Source organism: Montipora foliosa, chromosome 8 (genome assembly GCF_036669935.1).
Source record: "Montipora foliosa isolate CH-2021 chromosome 8, ASM3666993v2, whole genome shotgun sequence".
In the NCBI taxonomy this organism is placed as follows: Eukaryota; Metazoa; Cnidaria; class Anthozoa; order Scleractinia; family Acroporidae; genus Montipora; species Montipora foliosa.
In genome coordinates this window covers 11723572-11736071 of record NC_090876.1, presented here as the reverse complement: position 1 = coordinate 11736071, position 12500 = coordinate 11723572, and the positions used below count along the sequence as shown (strand labels likewise).

General features: G+C 39.3%; 1 pseudogene; it reads left to right on the top strand.

The window, feature by feature from the left end:
* The first annotated feature begins 3715 nt into the window (after positions 1–3715).
* Positions 3716–12500, top strand: part of LOC137968254 (zinc finger protein 721-like) — a 17147-nt pseudogene continuing 8362 nt past the window's right edge.

The following is a 12500-nucleotide window of genomic DNA, read 5'->3' as shown; positions in this document are numbered from 1 at the left end:
TCATCTCCCATTGGCCATGAAATCGAAATATGAATGAATCATAATACAAATTCCAAGACAGCTAATTCTGCAGTCCAGTCCGATTACTCATTGACTTAGCAACCGCCCAGATGGGTGTCATACCAAGAAACCAGTTGTTGTGAAAAGGTAAGAATCCAGTACATGTATTTTAAATTCACTCTCAGCATAAGGAAGGGGGTCTTTTGTTTAAAATGATCGATTCATTCCCGTTAAGTGAAGTTGTTGCCAAAAAAAGGTCGATCTTTTCTTAATCCAGCTTGATCAAAGTTGTCCGTGATCGCGAGATTGACTGGTTGCGGTCACTGAATAATCTGAATAATGTTCTGTGGCCTTCGCTGAAAGCTTCTTGACAGTTTCTTTCTTACGAAAGATTCGCCATCAGTAGCCTAACAGTCTTTTAGTCAAACTATAATCAAGTGACCCATCAGTCTTTTACTTATTTGTTGATTATGTGAAAAACTGAGTCGGTAGACAACCTTCGTAAAGAGAGCAAGATCGACCGTTAACGGCTTAAGCAGGAATATATAAAGATGAAGTATCACCCATTCCCAGCATTAAATAAAGCAACAGTCGAAGATTTGTGATCCAGTCACATCTTGTGCAAGTGTTATAATGCACTTGTCGTGGGGGATATTTTTGTCAAAACCTCTAGAATTTGGCAAAGCCAAAGACTATAAAATTTAACTTTAATTTTTTGAGGAAACATATTCATCACTGTGAATTCGCTGCCTGTAAAACACAACATGCTCAACTTTTCTGAGTTCTTAATTTCTCAATTAAGCAAATTCTAGGATATTTGTAAAAATAATCAAAATGGTGACGAGTGAAATTAGGAAATAATTTCATGTGCGTTCTGTCCAAAATGAAATAATTTGAGGAAAATTATTTCATTTTTGACAAAACGCAAGTGAAATCATTCCCTAATTTCACGTTTCTACCATTAAGATGCCATTTTGGCACCGTAAGAAAGGTTGCCATGGCAACATTGTTATTTCACATGTGAAATTATGAATTAATGCTGAAAATTTGCGCCAAAATGAGGAGTAATTTGTCACCCATTTTATTAGCAAAATAAGCACTTGGGCTATATTTCACTTGTTGGGGTTGATGAAAACATTGCATATATTAATGAACTTAGGAACTATTCAAGACATCTCTGATGAAATGATATATGAAATGAATCATATGTGAACTGCGGATATGAAATCAAGTGAAGTTATGATCCTCGCAGTTATGAACTCGATTATTGCAATTGCGTAGAGAAGCCTGAAAAATTCAGGACCTCAACGGGATTTGAATCCGTGACCTCGCGATTCCGGTGCGACGCTCTAACCAACTGAGCTATGAAGCCACTGACGTTGGGAGCTGGTCGTTTGTGGGTTCTAATGTTCCCGTGAGGAATGAATCAGTGATGAAATGATATATGAAATGAATCATATGTGAACTACGGATATGAAATCAGGTGAAGTTATGATCCTCGCAGTTATGAACTCAATTATTGCAATTGCGTAGAGAAGCCTGAAAAATTCAGGGGTTCAACGGGATTCCTGAATTCTTCACAAAGTGATTTTAGTAAAGGCAATCAAATGATAAGAAAACATTCAGTTGTAGCAATATCAAGGTTCATCTGCAACTTTGAAACAAGTGGCACAGAGGTAGTCCTAAATGGATCCACCTTCTGCTCACTTCCACGTACTTATTTAGGCCTGGCCAAACGCTCGCAACATTTCAACGCAACATCATGCAACATTGTTGGGCGCAACATGTTGCGTACGCTTGGCCACCCTGTTGCCATATGTTGCGATATGTTGGATGATGTTGGATCAAATTTGAAAACGGTCAAATTTTTCGTGCAACATTTTGGATGTTGCATGATGTTGTACTCGTTTGGCCACGTTCACGCAACATTGTTGCACTAGGGCATGCGCGCTAGGTTCACTTGTTGCGCTCCGGGGGCCTGGGGCGCGTAAACAATGTTGGGGTCTTTCTGCAGGTACCGGAAAGCATTGTGTTTTTGGTCGCTTGGAATTAGTCTTTATTTGGAGTTGTTTTGTTTTCTGCCTTTTTTTATTTTTGTTTTACGTAATTTGTCACTCCGGTACCTGCAGTAACTGCCAAATGTTGCGTGCGTTTGGCCAGCCCGTACAACACATGTCGCAACAATGTTGCAAGATGTTGCGTTGAAATGTTCAACAAGTTGTTGTGGATTCCCACAACACGCTTGTTTCCGGACTTCACTTGTTCCAGACTTTTGTTGGTGTTTGTGATGGCGAAGCAAGTGGAACTATCTATACGGTGCGACGGTGGTTATCTCAAGGCTACCACGAATATTCCTTTAAAGTAAATGTTGGGAAAACATTTTACGCATTCAAGAAGAAAGGAGAACTTGGGAATGCGTTCAAAGTTGCCAATGATCGTGGGCAGCTCGGCCACCTTCAAATCGAGCTTGTTAGTCCTTTGTGGCCCTTACACGAAAAGATTACTGTGTAGGTTTGGCCTATATTCAGGCGGCATAAAAATTGTTTCTTGTAGTGACATTATAAATGCTGAGTATCTGAGTATAGCCACAGGTTGTGATCATTATAAAAACACTAGGCTTGATTTGGTTCTTGTACTGCAGTTTACCGTTGGACGAAATTTCCTGAAGTACACGGCCCTTTTAAGATCCCGGTTTCCATCATTTTTAACTAAAATTATAAAAATATATATCTCTCGCTTTTTGTGATTAACTAATCAACAAGTGTTCGCTGAAAGTAGCTGGGTGCGACCTTGACCTTGGGACTGAAGAAAGTAAAAATTAACAGTTAATAACATGTTCTTATTTCGAGACCATCAAACGTTTTAGTAATTAGTAAGCTTTTAATAGTAAACTGCAGTAAAAATTCTACAAATTTGAAACATTTGTTTTGCAATAAGTTGAAGCATAGCAAATAAAGTTTAGTGAGTGGTTTGTTAATTCATATGGTGCGTTTTATTGAAAATAAATAACAAATTTCATAATCAATAAAAATCAATATTAATCTATGATAATAAAAATCGATACTCACTCAACTTTTAGGCATTGATTTTTATTGATTTCTAATACCAATCAATTAATTGTTATTGATTATTATTGATTTTCATTAATTGATATCGCCGGGGGTTATCGTATGACTCGGTAACACGTCTCAACAGGCTAATAATATAATTTTATAATTCTCTGGGTTTGTTAAGAATGAATGCTATTAACAACAGTTTTAAATGTGAACAACTATTCTATGATCGCGTTTCAGCCTATGGTCGGGCCTTGGAATGTGGACTTTGGACTTTAGACTACGGAATTTGAACTGGATATGAAACATGTATGAGATAACGATGTTGGACTCCATAAATTAGAGTAAACAGCAAAAGAAGGATAGCACCTCCTGACCAAGATGTTGTAACACAAAATAAAGAACACTGAAATACTGTGAACTTAAAAGGAAATCGGCGTAAAATGCGTCGAACAATGTGTAGCCTTCCCTTAGCCTCTTGTTTGAATACTGTTTTAACACGAAACATGCAGGGTTGCACAGTTAGACTGCAGGTGGTGACCACCGTTATGTAGCCTACTGAATGACATTATCAGTAAGGGCCATCAAATGATCTTACAAAATGCCAAATATTTCAAATGTCGTTTTGAAAATTCCTTTTTATTTTCGTCTGTTTTAGTGAGAACTGAGATTTTGATGCAACAAAAGATGCCAAGGGCTGTTTTGCACAAGACGAACTGTACTGGGATCAAGAATTCCCGAGGGAAAGAAAGAAGGAGTTGCAGAGAGGAAGGACAAAATCACATGACAAATTTAGGGGACCATACAGAAGAGAGGACTAAGAAATGCAAGCGGGATGACAAGTGCTTTAGTGAAGTTATAAAATCAAGTGGAATTCATACTGGAGAAAGGCCATATAAATGCAAACAGTGTGACAAATGGTTTAGTGGAGGAGGAAATTTAAGAACTCATGAAAGGACACATACTGGAGAAAAGCCTTATGAGTGCAAACAGTGTGGCAAGTGTTTTAGAAGAGTAGGACATATAAAAGGGCATGAAAGAATTCACACTGGAGAAAAGCCTTATAAATGCAAACAGTGTGGCAAGTGTTTTAGACATGTGGGACATTTAAGGATTCATGAAAGAACACATACTGGAGAAAAGCCTTACGAGTGCAAACAGTGTGGCAAGTGTTTTAGTCGTGTGGGACATTTAAGGAGACATGAAAGAACACATACTGGAGAAAAGCCATATAAATGCAAACAGTGTGACAAATGGTTTAGTGGAGGAGGAAATTTAAGAACGCATGAAAGGACACATACTGGAGAAAAGCCTTATGAGTGCAAACAGTGTGGTAAGTGTTTTAGAAGAGTAGGACATTTAAAAAGGCATGAAAGAATTCACACTGGAGAAAAGCCTTATGAGTGCAAACAGTGTGGCGAGTGTTTCAGTCGAGGAGAAAATTTAAGGATTCATGAAAGAACGCATACTGGAGAAAAGCCTTATAAATGCAAACAGTGTGGCAAGTGTTTCAGTCAAGGACAAAATTTAAGGATTCATGAAAGAACACATACTGGAGAAAAGCCTTATAAATGCAAACAGTGTGGCAAGTGTTTCAGTCAAGGACAAACTTTAAGGATTCATGAAAGAACACATACTGGAGAAACGCCTTATGAGTGCAAACAGTGTGGCAAGTGTTTTAGAAGTGTAGGACATTTAAAAGGGCATGAAAGAATTCACACTGGAGAAAAGCCTTATAAATGCAAACAGTGTGGCAAGTGTTTTAGTAGAGCAGGATCTCGAAAAAGACATGAAAGAACACATACTGGAGAAAAGCCTTATAAATGCAAACAGTGTGGCAAGTGTTTCAGTCAAGGACAAAATTTAAGGATTCATGAAAGAGCACATACTGGAAGAAAGCCTTATGAGTGCAAACAGTGTGGCAAGTGTTTTATACAGAAAGGAACTCTGAGAAAACATGAGGGAACCCATACTGGAGAAAAGCCTCACAAATGTAAACAGTGTGGCAAGTGTATTGGTCGAGCATTTTATCTAAGGAGACATGAAAAAATACATACTGGAGAGCTAATGAAAGAGTGTAGGTTAAACCAGGATGAAAAATGTAGCTGTTGGATTTGCCAGGAGGAGTTGAGCAGCGAGCCTGTTCTTCTTGAACATTACCAAAATCATATGAAGTTGGACGAGCCTTCCATCTGAATCGGTTTAGTAGCTAGCTTTCCCTTTGAGAACTTCTAACCTAATTTCAAATTGATCAAGGATGGAATGATCTCAATGAAATGTATAAATGGAGGACGTGAATGCTCGGTGCTCTAACCTCAACTTTGAAGCTTTCATTGGACATTTCTAACCCTGCATCATTGACACTGATTGTTATAGGGGAATTTCGAGTTTAAAAGCTATGTATGTACCAGTTGAAGCTACTTGCACTCTTCTTCTCTAGTTCGTTACGATCTCCAAACTATTTCTTTTTATAGGAAAGGTCTGTTTCATTCTTTCCCCTTCAGGTGAATAAATTCACTGCTATCGCACGATTTCAAGTTCTTTGCCCCAGCTTCATGTCTTTGCATGCAGTTTTTAGTTATTGATTGGTACCTGTTTTTTTTCTGTTATGATTTACAAAGTTGAGTTGTCAATGAGTTTGTGCATTTCTGCGAGTTTATAGTTGCTGCACAGAATATGGAGGGCAATTCACTTGAAAATACTCCCTTGAGTGTTTCTACTGACGAGGATCAACTAATGGCATTCAGTCTCTGCCTCTTGTTAGTGGAATAACAACACTACGTACTAAGTGAACCGAAATGATTAAAACTTGTTTTGCATTCGTGCAGTTTCCTTAATTGTGTTAATTCCTCATCTGTGTTCTTCGAATTTCACTTGGGAGTTTATGTTATTTATACATACGGCAACTTAAGGTCTGAGTACGAAAAGACAGCAGAAATTGTTTTATTACACTTATGGGAACATCCCGGTTTGTTACATTGATGTTGTTGTTATCCAATACTTCTATCATTGTATCCAGACGATATTCGCAAGAATGAAATTTGCAGTTTGAGGGTGGAGAGGAATAGACAGTTAATTCATCGCGCAAATGTTGTGTATTAAAAAAATGAGAAACGAACGACAATAAAAGATATTGTTCATTTTCCAAAAACGAATTGTTTCTTTTCAAATGTTGATTTGCGAATGTGCTGCATTCTAAATCCTTAAATTTCTACAGCGGTCGGATCTGTCGTCCCGATCTGGAGGTTTGTAGCACGCTATTGTGTAACGAAACTGGCCAGATTCGTTTGCTCTCCTGTGGTTTTTGAAGGAGTACCAGTTTCCCGTTTTTAAATTTCGCTTCGGAGAGGGTCCTTTGAACGAGATTCTTGGGATAGCCTCTTTCTCGTAGGCGTGATTTAAAATTTTGGATGAGCTGTTCAAATATATCTTTAGAAGAGTTTGTTCTGAGAAGTCTCAGAGCTTCGCCTTTGACGAAACCTTTTTTGACTCCTGGTTGGTGGCACGAGGAAAAGTGCCTACGTTGATAACGTTTCAGTAGGTTTGAAGTGCGTGCGCATCATATTATTATTATTATTATTATTATTATTATTATTATTATTATTATGTGGGTGGGCGGTGTCGTGCGCTTAGAACCAGTAACTCCGTTTTTCCTCTGTTCAGTTTAAGCTTATTGCTTACCATCCACGAGTCGATTTCGGAAACACACGCCACTATCTTAGCTATGGAACCGGCTTGTTCAGCGGGGGTGGGCTTAAATCAGAGATATAGCTGAGTGTCGTTGGCGTAGAGATGGTAGGTGAGTCCATGCCGTCTAATTATGTCCCCGATGGATTGTGGATTGAATTGTGGAACTCTAATGAAGGAACTCAATCTCAAAAGACACTGAATGTTCAAAATATGCGGAAATCTGAATGGCTTGTTGTGGGAATGGTATACCAGAGAGAGCATCAAATATCCCTGTCGACGGCCCCATACTGGTCGAAGAAGCACGAATTATTGCTGAGAGGTTTGGAGAAGACACTTTTAAAGGAACAAGTGGCTGGCTAGAAAAGTGGAAAAAGAGACATAACATCGGTCAAATGAGCATCGCTGGGGAAGAGGGAGATGTTAGCCCAGTGACCATAGATAGCTGGAATGAAACAGTGAAAGAGCTGACTAAGGGCTACTCAGCTAGGGATGTATGGACTGAGGACGAAACTGGCTGCTTCTGGAAGACGATGCCTGAGAAATCTCTCAAAAGGGAAACGCTGCAGAAGTGGCAAGAATGAGAAGCAACGAATAACCGATGTATTCTTTGTGAATGCAGAGGGCGAGAAAGAGGGCCTTATTGTGATAGGAAGTAGTGCTCCTGCAGCGCTTAGTACCTCAGCAATGAGGAGGCGTGGATGAGAACTGAGATAATGGCACTGTCCTCACCAGGTTGAACAACAGTCTGAAAAGAGAAGAAAGACACATTATCCTTTCTTTGGACAATGCACCGTGTCATCCACCATCGCTGACCGACATGTTCTCTAACATTAAAGTAGCCTTTCTACAGAAGAACACCACCTCGCGCACCCAGCCCGTGGATGCGGGTATAATCAAGCAGTGGAAGGTCTATTACAAAAGGAATTTGCTGCGGCTTATCGTCAGTCAATTTGGCGGAGACCATTCTGCCAGTCAGATAGAGAAGTCTGAAAACCTGTTGATGGCCGTGCGATGGATGGTTAATACTTGGGACGAAGTCAAAGGCGATGTTATCAGTAAGTAGGGTCGACCTTATTAAGATCTAGGACGGCAACCTCAGCGAGAACGTCACCAAGCAATAGACATTAATGAGCAAACCAATGGCTTTGCACGTGCGCTTTAAAATGACCAAAATCTCAAGACGCGAGCCAACTGGGGCAAATCTTTGATTTTCTTTCTTAGTTTCAACACTGTTCCTCCCAATTCAGTTCCTGGATAGTTTGTGGAAGTTGAACAAATTGGAATAATCACGAAACACTTAAAGAAACTCAAACTAGCAATATTAAATGACGTTTTCGCGGCCGTCGACGTCTTAGATCTTAAGGTCCCTAGTGTTTCAGACATGTCGGTATGTACCCCTAAACCATGGATTTGGATGACGACGATGAAGATGATCCGTTTGCCGGTGAGGAGTTAATACGCCTTGAAGCCCTAGTACAAAAGATGTCCAGGAAAGATATTGACGTTATACCCTATCCTGCAATCGACGATGGCACAGACGCCTATCACCGTTTCGACCCTGCTGACCCTGACTGAAGGGAAACCCTACGAGATGAGGTTATACACAAAAAAAAACAACAAGACAGAAATATAGATTGATTAGGACAGTGATGATGGCAGTGACGATGCTCTTTTACCAATCCCAGCAGCGCAAACAGAAAACGTTGTATATTTGGTTAATTTTAGCGTATGAGGTAATTATCTTTATGTAATCACGTTAATCGGTCAAGTTTGGGCTTATTTTGTTGATTTTTCTCTTAAGCGACCACCTCCTACAAGCGATTACTTTGTCGCACACCAAGAGTGGTCGCTTACCAGAGAGTTGACTGTACGTGATGTGGATTTCCGGTCGTTTCCGTCGTTGCCGAAGGGAAAAGTTGAGTATATTTTAATTTTCGCGCTGTCAGAAATCCCGGATCTCGGAGCTTCAAAGTGACGATTTCCCAGATCCCGCTTCGTAATAACGTTGAATCCCGCGTCAAGTCCCATAGATTTTTAGAATCCCGAATCCCGGGCTCCAAAAAGGCTAAATCAGGATCCTGAAAATCCTATTGGGGCCCCTTACGAAAAACTAAAATCGATATTCATCTTAAAGTATTTGACAATGAGAACAAAATGATGAAGCAACTTGAACGTAAATCTTTTGTCAAGTATCTTGCGGGTGTAATGATCGACAATAATCTTTCCTGGACATTTCATGTAGACTACATTGCCCTCAAAACTCCTCAAGACTCTTTTCAATATTTATCGCTCTTTAATGCATCCATACATTTCTTACGGACTACTGGCCTGGGGCCAGACTTTTAAGGCTAATCTTAACAAAATTAAAATCCTCCAGAAGCGAGCCCAGTGTTTAGTTAGCTTTAATTTACTTTAATTTGCAAGTAAAAAAGAGCATGCTATACCTTTATTCATACGTGCTAACATTCTTCCTGTGGAGATGCTCTATTACAAAGCTGTATCAACTCTAATGCATGATGATATGCATTGGAAACCTGCACCTACAAACTTGATAGACCTTTTTACTAACATTGATTCTATCCACTCCTGTAACACTCGATCAGCAGAAGCGGGCAATTTTTATGAGAAATGTTCAAGGTTACATCAACAGAGTCAATCCTCGCGGATTGGATGTAAAATATGAAATGAAGTTCCTCAATACTGACGAAAAGCGAGGAGATTTTCCTTTTAAATTTGTCTAAAACAAATATTACTGCGATTTTTAGAGCTTGAGGATTCTTATGTTCATCCTATTACCCTTATACAAAAATTACGTCTTCTGGCTGAGTAGAAATATTCTACAAGCTAATTTATCAAACCTCAGGGGACATGAAAGAGTCCATATTGGAGAAAGCCCATAAAAGTGTGCGTACTGTGGCAGGTGTTTTAGACAAGCTGGGCATCTAAAATTGCATCAAAGAGTACACACTGGAGACAAGCCTTATCAATGTAAACATTGTGACAAGTTCTTTAGTCAAAGATAAAGTTTTAGTGAGCATGGAAAAGTTCACACTGGGCAAAAGCCTAATAAATGCAACCACTGGAGCTAAATTACTTAGCAATTTTAAGAAGACATAGAATGATTCGTACCGGAGAAAAGCAAACAGTGTGACCAGTGTTTTACACGACCAACTAGGAGACCTGAGGAAATATCATGAAAGATCCATAGTGTGAGTAAGGCCTAATCAGTGCGAACACTGTGGGAAGTGTTTTCCTCAACCGGAAAGTCTAAGTTTTCATCGAAGAGTGCATACTTGGAGAGAAGCCCTGTGAATGCAAACAGTGTGGCAAGTGTGTTAGTAGATTGTTCACTTTAAAGAACCATGAAATAGTCGACACTGGGCAGAAGCCTCTCAAAATGCAACCAGTGTGGCAAGTGTTTTGGTTATTTATTAACTTTAAGAACACATAGACTGATTCATACCGGAGAAACGTCTTATGAGTGTAAAGAGTACAGAAAGTGTTTTACGGGAGCAACAGTATTAAGGAGACATGTCAGAATCCATACTGGAGAGAGACTTTCTGAATACGAGCACCGTGGTAAGCCTTTCAGTCAAGTAGCAAGTCAAATGGGACAAGGAGACATGAAAGACTCCACAGTGAAGAGAAAAAGCGAGAAGTAAATATGAGGAGATATGAGCAACGTCGTACCTGAAAACAGCCTCATGAATGTAAACAGTGTGACAAAAAATTTAATTAACCAGGGACATTAACGACACATGAAAGAATCCATAGCGGAGAAAAGCTTTATGAGTGCATACAGTGTGGCAGGTGTCTTACGCACAGGGAAACTTTAAGGACACATGAAAGAGTCCATACTTTAGAGAAGCCTTATAAATGCAAACAGTGCTGGAGGTGTTTCAGATACAGAAGAAAAAACTCTACAGACACACGAAAGAGTCCATACTGCAGAGTAACCGTATGAATGCAAAGAATGTGGCAAACGTTTTAGCCGAGCAGATTCCCTTAAGAGAAGCTGTTGGGCAATTCCTCTTGACAATTAAAAGTGGGCTGTCCAGTACAGCCAAATTAAGAGTAAAAGTCACATGCTGTTGTTCTAAACCCAAAGCTGAACCAAATGTCTTAGGAACACGTTCTAACATTAGTCCCGCTGTACGTTGCTTTTGGGGGGATCAGAGTTGGGGCCCAAGCTCGATTCCTGACTCACCTTCATATGTGGCTTGAGTTTATTTATTACTATGCTCTCATCAAAAACCAACATTTGATTCGATCTGGTTATATTTCTTGTGAATTAATTGAATTAGATGTACAGCTTTGCCAATTTATCAGCAGAGAACTTGTGCCGCACTAAATATGCTCGTGACGTTATGAAATATGATGATGATGACAATGATTCTTGTGACTGTTATTATCATTATCATTATCGTCATCATCATCGTCATTGTTCACATTCCAAGACCTAGTGATAACATTACTCGTAAAAGCAGTAACAACAGGTCAATATGGAGGCAGTACGGCGCAGGGGTTAGGGTGCTTGCGTTGAGGTCCGGAGATCCTTCGGATCCTGGTAGTCGTTGGCTCAACCTCTCGGCTGCACTTGTAAATAGCAACATGTAACTGGATTAACAGTTGTTTCTCATGTTTAATTGATTTCGTTCCATTCACTGCCTGCAACGCCCCTACGAGTAGAGGTCAGTTAAGTAGGTATGCATGCATTATTACTATGTAAATAGAACTGAGAAGGATAATGGGTCACTGATAAGCCTTAACTAAGGTTTGTCTTAACGTTTTTTCGCCCTGTAACTATTATTAAGGGTGGTAGCACTTACCTACAGAAAATCAGTGGTTTCTAAGGAAGCTTTTTTGTCAAGAGCCCTACACAAAGGTTGCATGGATGGATCTTTGAAATTACTTTATTAGTTTTTTTACATGAGAATTTTTATCATTTCGTAAATGGGAGTATAAAGGAAAACAAGTTATATTTTTGATGATTATGATGATGATGATGATGATGATGATGATGATGATGATGAAGATGATGATGTTATTATCATTGGAATCATCAACATGGAAGGCAGTACGGCGCAGGGGTTGGGGTGCATACGCAAGTAGTCCCTGTCTTTGAGTTTCAGTGAGAAACATGTAAAATCTCTCAGAAATTGAATGAAAGAGGCTGTTTTTTCACTGGATGGGAACCCTCCCGTCATTTTTGATAAACTGTAGCATGTAATTTTTATTTGGACAAAACATTGACGTGATATTTTCAAAAGCGTATTAAAGGAGGGCCTTATAAGTTATGACGTCATACCTTTTTTACAAATAACTTTTAAAATCCATGCTACAGATTTTGTGTTAGACTGTTCTCGTACTGTTGCGTGAAAAAATTGTGAAAAACATTGTTAACTCGCCGAGTTTTTAGGCATTTTCTGCTTTGGTCACGTAAATTACCAAATATGGTTGTGAGTCGAACAAGACAAAGAAAGTGTTAAATAAACTACATTTAGCAAAAAGGGTAACTGTTGAGTTAAAGGGACTCGAGAAATGATTATTTGAAGGGGTCCATAGCAACAGTTTGGCAGTAAAAAGCCACTATCCTAATTATTTTACAAAAAGCATGAAGAAATTGAAATGCGGAGAAACATCGCAAAAATGTGTTGTTTTCGTCCGTATATAAATCCAATAATGCTTTGGGCCGTAAATCGTGACGTGAGTTGAAAAGAGTGCTATTAAATGCTACTGCTTGATGAGGATCTTGAT